Source organism: Pyrus communis, chromosome 4 (genome assembly GCF_963583255.1).
Source record: "Pyrus communis chromosome 4, drPyrComm1.1, whole genome shotgun sequence".
Classification (NCBI taxonomy): domain Eukaryota; kingdom Viridiplantae; phylum Streptophyta; class Magnoliopsida; order Rosales; family Rosaceae; genus Pyrus; species Pyrus communis.
The window spans coordinates 14,854,862-14,862,135 of NC_084806.1; the positions used below are offsets into that span (position 1 = coordinate 14,854,862).

The window sequence follows — 7,274 nt, forward strand, 5'->3', positions numbered from 1 at the left end:
AAAATAACCATGCTAAGGGGTAATGCAATACAAGGAAAGACAACCCAAATAAGTATCAATAACTATTTTATAGAATATAGGTCAAATTATCATTATCCATAAGCATATCCATTTCACCTGAGAAGCATCATAGTAATAAAGAAGTCCAGCATAGATCATAGCCAGAGCCCATAATCAGCCATCCCAGGTGCAGATTATATTTAACTACATCTAGCTTTTGCAAGGAACATATAATGCGCAAATTCAGAAAGAAGCCTAGGAGCTTCTCTAATCTGCCAAAGCCATTTAAAATAACTGCTCAGTGTGCACGTTCTCTATGCACTTCAAGTTCCATCTCAGTTGGGTAAGTTGCCTGGATTTCATAATGGATGTCGTCCACTCCCTCCTGAACCTGTCCTTTGATGTCACATAGAGCATCTTAGCACGGATACATGACACATAAGGTGACCTGAAAAATGGGCACAATAGTATCACATGAGAATTGAAATGGAAGTAGAAGCTCAATGGAGAGAAAAATCAGTGTTGATCCCCATTTCTCACATGAGATATGACATAATGAACCAAAATTATCAACAAGATCCATAGCATCAATTAGTCACTAGCATCAATAAGTTCGATGGACAATGTCAACTGCAGTTTGAATCAGAAACATAAACTTTAACTAAAGAATTCTAAACAAAACTAACCATGCAATGAAAAATATTTTGCTCTTTAGGCAATTCTCTGAAGTGACAAAATCAAAGGCATAAATTGCATATCGACAATCATTCTCAGGCAATGAAGCGGTGAAATCATTGTAGCTTTCGGCCGTGCCTCCAGTCTTTTCACGCACTACCTCTTTTTTCTTCTCGTCAATCTTAAAAAACCACATAGCGATGGGCCTTCTTCCTCTGCAGTTCCAAAAACGTGTTTTTACAGTGCTCAGCAACACCCATACCAGATGAAGCATTTTCCTATAGTGAAAACCAATGTTAAATACTCGCCCTAAGCAGCATCAACTACCAGTTGTTATTTTTGGAGAGCATAACAAAATAATAGTTTTAGTTCAAAATATCATTTACAAAAACCGTCAAAGTAGAACAAGAACTAGGTTGTTATACAAGATTAAATTAAATATGCATAATGCTGAATCTTTTCGAAGATGTTATTCTCACTTCCGGATAGTTAGTGTCATGTTATTTTGAAGAAAGCAAAACATAAAAGTTACCATTTGCAATTACACAAGCATTGATGATAGAAAACAAAATTTCAATTCGTAGTTCCAACTATGTGGATGCTGAACATCAGATTCAACATGCAACGGAAGGAATTTTATCAAAATTCGACACCCACATACACAAAAATGAAACCTCAGACTGATACATCAGTTACATTAATATAAAAAAAATAAAAAAATAAAAAAAATAAAAAACCATCAAAATTGTGAAGAAAAACTCATTGTCAAGAAAAAAAGAGTAATGTTATTCATACTATATTTTTATACCACATTTCTATACCACTTTAGGTGGCATCTGATGTGGACAACCACATCATTTGAAAAATTTGCAAAACCTAAGGGAAGGAAGGAGAAAAACTCCTCGTATACCACAATCATCATTTAATTAACTAGTTTTTCTTAATTATTAGTTTATTAAATAATGAACTAAATTTAAAAATCTGATTAATTCAAATGATGTGGCTGTTCACATCAAATGCCATCTAAGGTGGTATGAAAATGTGGTACAAAAACATGGTATGAATAACATTATTCATAAGAAAAAAAAAAAGCAGAATTTATTGCCACAACTGTAGATCTACTGTATGAAAAGAAAAGAAAAAAGGAGGTGGATTGTCTGCCCTCCCATTTCCATACTCTTCTCATGCCCTCCTGTAATGTGTGGTCACGGTTAAGCCACGTCAACATTTTATATTAATTTTTTATAGAAATAATAAAACAAAAAGGGTTAATTACAAAAAACCACCTCAAGTATGGGTCAAATGACACTTTCATACCTCATCTTTTAAAATTGACAATGTCATACCTCATCTTACGAATTTGTGTCAATGTTATACCTTCCATTAGTTTGACCGTTTATTTCTCAGTTAAATGCTGACGTGGCTTGATCCAGGACCCATTTTTATTAAAAAATTAATAAAAAAATTATTAAAAACAAAAAAAATCATTTAATATTATTTAAATATTAAAATAATAATAAAAAAGTACATAAAAAAATAAAAAACATTAGCCATCATCTTCCCTCTCCTTTCGTGCATCTCCCCCCTCTCTCTTCCCCCATCATCTTCCTGCAACCCAGCAACCCAGAAAAGAAGAAGGAGAAAGAAGAAGAAGAAGAGAAATAAAAAATAAAAAAAAACCCAAACCAAACCAAACCCAGTTCATCCCCCCCTCCCCCCACCACAAACTCAACCCCCTGCAACCTAGAAAGGAGGAGGAAGAAGAAGGAAACACAAAAAAAAAAAAAAAAAAAAACAATGGGAACCTAGTTCGTCCCTTGCAGAAGAAGAAGAAGAAGAAGAGGAAAGAAGAGGGAAGAAGAAGGAAAAAAAAAAAAAAAAAAAAAGCAGCAAACCCGTCCCCTCCCACCCAACCCCACCCCCCCCCCCCCCAACCTAACTCGCAGAAGAACAAGAAGAACAAGAAGAAGAGGAAGAAGAGGGAAGAAGAAGAAGAGAGAAGAAAAAAAAAAAAAAAAAAAAAAAAAAAAAAAACCCAGTTCGTCCCCCTGCAGAAGAAGAAGAAGAAAAAAAAAAAAAAAAAAAAAAAAAAAAAACCCAGTTCGTCCCCCTGCAGAAGAAGAAGAAGAAGAAGAAGAAGAAGAAGAGGGAAGAAGAGGGAAGAAGAAGAGAGAAGAAAAAAAAAAGAAAACCCAGTTCGTCCCCCTGTAGAAGAAGAGGGAAGAAGAGGGAAGAAAAAGAAGAGAGAAGAAAGAAAAAAAAAAACCCAGTTCGTCCCCCTGCAGAAGAAGAAGAAGAAGAAGAAGATGGAAGAAGAGGGAAGAAGAAGAAGAGAGAAGAAAAAAAAAAAGGTCTTTATTATTTTAATATTTAAATAATATTATATGACAATCCACCTCCAAGAAAAGAAGGACTGACATCAGAAAATTTTGTGCAAGATTAACACTTTCTTTTTCCTGTTTTCCTACTGCAGTGCAATATGGATCAATTATTCTACAGTAAAAGCTTTTAATATAAAACCTACAAGATAAACATTTGCAACAAGCAGATTACCAACAAAACTTTATACAAGCAAACAAAAGGGAAAATGAAAAATTCAGTAGATAAATAAGGCCCAAATTTTATTAGTTTCCAGAAGCAAACCAAACCCAGTAATCAGAACTTCAAAACGCAAAGACTTAACAGATATACAAATTCAATAAACCCAAGGGGATCTTGGAGGGGCACCAAATCAAGGCCGCCACCCTCGCCTTTTAGAGATAGGGGCGCAACAAAAGGTCTTAAAAAAGGGCGTCGGGGGGTTCCTGTCCTATCCATTCTACCGTTGGCTTATGTGGTATGTCTAGCGGATGGTGAATCCTACCCAGAAGTGTCTCTGACCGCCTTCTAGCATGTATAATATGGCTATCGTGGCCTTCCGTTCCACCATATCTGAAGGTATGCTCAGTGCTGGGCGGATAGCTTTCATACTTTGTCTTGTTCGGTGGGCGATTAACACGACTTCCTATTTTGCCTTAGCCGGAGGCGATCTGTCATTGTCGTTGGGACAGCGATTTGCATCCTCATTTTGTTCAGTTGTGTGGCGCGGGAGTAGCTAGTCGCTTTTCGAAGCAGGTCCTTAAAAGTTTTGGGGGGATTTTAAGTCAGATGAAAGTAGAAATCTCCTCCGGCAAATCCCCCCATGAGGGCATTATGGGTCGTTGCCTCATCACATCATTTGCATCTGGCATACTCGTTGTTGAACTGAGATATGTAATCCCTTAAGGACTCGTTCGAGCTTTATTCACTGAGGTGAGGTCAGTCCGAGTGTACCACCTTTTGAAGATAATAATATGTGTCAAGTAAAGCTGCCTGGCCCCGAGAAGGACGTGATGGATTCTGGGGCAATCAGTTTGAACCAATCCTGAGATACTCCTTTTAAGACCAACTCCAACCCTTAGAGTAAAACTTTCATTTTAGGTTCTAAAACTATCCCAATTTGCTCGAACTCTTGGGGCAAATATGAGTTTTAACCAAAAACTTATTTCTATGACAAATTTAGACCAAGATTTCCTCCTGGGTTAGTGGGCTAGCCCACTATATAGGTGTATTTTTTTATTTATATTTATAAAGTCATTGAATTCAATGGCTAAGATTTAATATGTTCAAATTCAACGGCTAAAGTAATTTAAAAATTTATTTCAGGTGTTTCATATTTTTTTTTTTCATAGTGTTCTACGAGTTTCTTAGTGTCAATTTCGTGATTTTTTCAATATATATTGGAATCTAAATATTTTTAGGTCAAAATGTTCATAAAATTAAATTATGATAGTCTACATATTTTTTTTTTCTTTTCAAAAAGTTACTTTAAGAAAAAAATTATTCTAAATTCATTCGTTAACAATCTCGGACTAAAAATTTACCACAAATATTGTTTATGGGTTAAAACCTAAATTTTCTGAGTTAAAAATTTTAGTTTTTAACCTAAGCGTTGGAGATGGTTTAAGGGTGGTTAGGAATAGCCTACATTTGGTATCGTCGTTTTTCCCTTGGCCCTCAACAACATAAATGAACCCGTCCAGGTGGTCGTACATAGCAGGAAGTCCCTCGTAACATTGCATTTTGAGTACTCGAGTATCTTCACTCGTCGACTCATCAAGCAGTTCCTTGGAGTGTGCCAGGGAACTACTTCTTTGGAGTAGTCTGGATTCTTAGTCTTGGACACTTGCTCTATGTCTCCCAGTCTGTCCTACACACTCTTCATCTCCTCACTCATGACTTTTCTCAGGGTGCTTCTTAAGCTAGGGCGGTCGGGCGGAGTTTCGGTTGAGTCCTTTGTAGTCTATCCAGCGGCTTGTGCCCCTCTTCCCCGAGCACTATCTTCTGCTCGGAGCCTCTTATTGATGACCTTGTGAACACCCTCACCTCCCTTCTCGACATCGCCCGGGGAAGAAGGATGAGGAAGAGGATTAGCCCCCACTTGGGATGCGCTGTCGATCTTTTCATTAGTTTGTTTAATCTATTCCTGGAGATTGTCATGCTTCTCTTGGAGCAGGGTGTTCTAGGCGTGGAGGAGATTTCTTACCTCAGTCATCTCTCCAACAAGCAAATATATTGTTCATCTTCTCCTCTAGGTTGGCGAGCTTGGCCCTCTTTTCTCGTCTTCTTTTTCGGAGGGTCATCTCGGTCTGCTCGAAAAGGCCTTATCTCTCATTCTTATGCTGGCCATCCCGCTCGTTTGAGCATGACCATAGAAAGTGCCTAAGACAACTGGGTAGAAAACAGAACCAAATTGTATGCGATTCCCATAGACGGTGCCAAACTATTAACACTCAAAATTTGTAGGTTAACAAATTAAAATACTAAATCCTTGGTGGGCTTGGGATATAGACTAAAATGCAATGGGCTAAAAGATTTAAGTGGGTCGCTACTTAGTACTAGAGTTTAGTGGTATTCATCTTCACTTGTAAGTAAGAGGTCTTAGGTTCGATACTTGCCAAAAATAAATTTGAACTGCATTATTACTAGCTTATTATGAGGCTTAACTCACTCATCTACCCCCTTAATGACGATAATATCGTTTGTTAAAAAAAAAAACAAAAAAGATTTAAGTGAGTTGCCCCCTTGTTTTGGATGGAATTTTCCTTCTCCCCTTTGTATCACATACGTAACTTCCACCTTGCTGATTACCTAGCAAAAGTTAAAGCTTGCCTTGTCCCATGTATTGAATTTATTGTTTAGAAAAAGGGAAATTTTGTAATTAATGGGATTATTATTTGGGAGCATTGGCTCCCATTTAAATAAAAAAAACATAATTGGCAACTTGGACCGATGAGTGCTGCTCATTGTTGTGCGGAAATACAACATTAGAACCCTTTGTATTAGTGGCTGCATGGCGGCTATATATTTTGGACACCGAAATAAGGCTCTAATAAGATCAATAGACAGTTATGAAAACGGTGTCAGTAGGCATATATGTTGGATTTATTCAACATAAATCAACCATAAATGGTCTACTATGTGTACTAGGAAAGTATAAGTTGGAAATCAGTAAAGTTGTGATTTGATTCTCATATATCAACCCTACATTAAGTGTCTTACATTATACGTAGGTTTTGATTGAATCCTTAATAATATATGATTATGATACTTTACTTGAGAGCAAAGAAATGAGAGTTTTAGTTTTCCCTTATGGACGGAATCTAAGATTTTTTGCTAGTATATAAACAATGGTCCCTGCTAATCCTAGACACGACAAGAAGGCTTCCCATAAAGCGTTGTCATCAAGCTAGGAGTTTGCAGAAGAGTTGGTGTTCTCAGTTGCATAACGTTTCCATGGCTACTGCACCTTCTACAAGTAAGTGTTTCATTCTTGTTTTTGATAATGATGATGTGTTTTGATCATATAAACACTACGACTAACACTATATTCTACTAGTGTTTTTTTTTTTTTTTTTTTTTTTTTTTGGAGCAAACGATATTATCTACACTAAGAGCAACTCCACCATTGCAAAGGCCCCCCCCAGGAGTTATTCATTATTTAATCCACCTCAGTGAACAGTAACTGTCATTAATGAACAGTAACTGCCTTTTGCATCTCCACCTTTACACTGAATAGCCCTGGCAATAGGCAATAAAATATTAGTATTTTTTTATTTATAAAATAATTTAATTTGTAATTTCGGATAAGATTTTTAATCATTCTCTTTGCCCCATGTGTCATTATCCGAAAAGACAATTATTGGTGATGGATTTCGATAAGATTTTGGAACCATCAAACCGCCACCAACACATCAACCTGAACTTCCGACACACAACAGAGCAGCACACCTGAATGCCTTTCTTAACTTTTTTTACTTCTATAGACCATGGCTTCGCGAAATGGTGTGGTGCAGAGGGGTGCCGTGAAGCTGGATCGCCCGGTTAATTTTAGAACGTCATTGTTCAAGTCCCGACTCCCTCCTTCTCAATCTCCCGGATCCGCCCTATGTTGGAGCAGCCCCGTGCTGTTTGGCTCCGCAACTTCCAAGGACAACGGAGGTCAGTTTTTATTTCCCCAAATGGGATTCGATTGAATTTTGGAGAAAAATGGAAGCATTATTTCAATTAATCATTTAAAT

The 7,274-nt window shown here is 37.1% G+C and overlaps 1 pseudogene; it reads right to left on the reverse strand.

Annotated features, from left to right (window-relative positions):
* Window positions 1–298: 298 nt before the first annotated feature.
* LOC137730521 (actin-depolymerizing factor-like) lies at window positions 299–944 on the reverse strand (annotated as a pseudogene).
* Window positions 945–7,274: the final 6,330 nt, after the last annotated feature.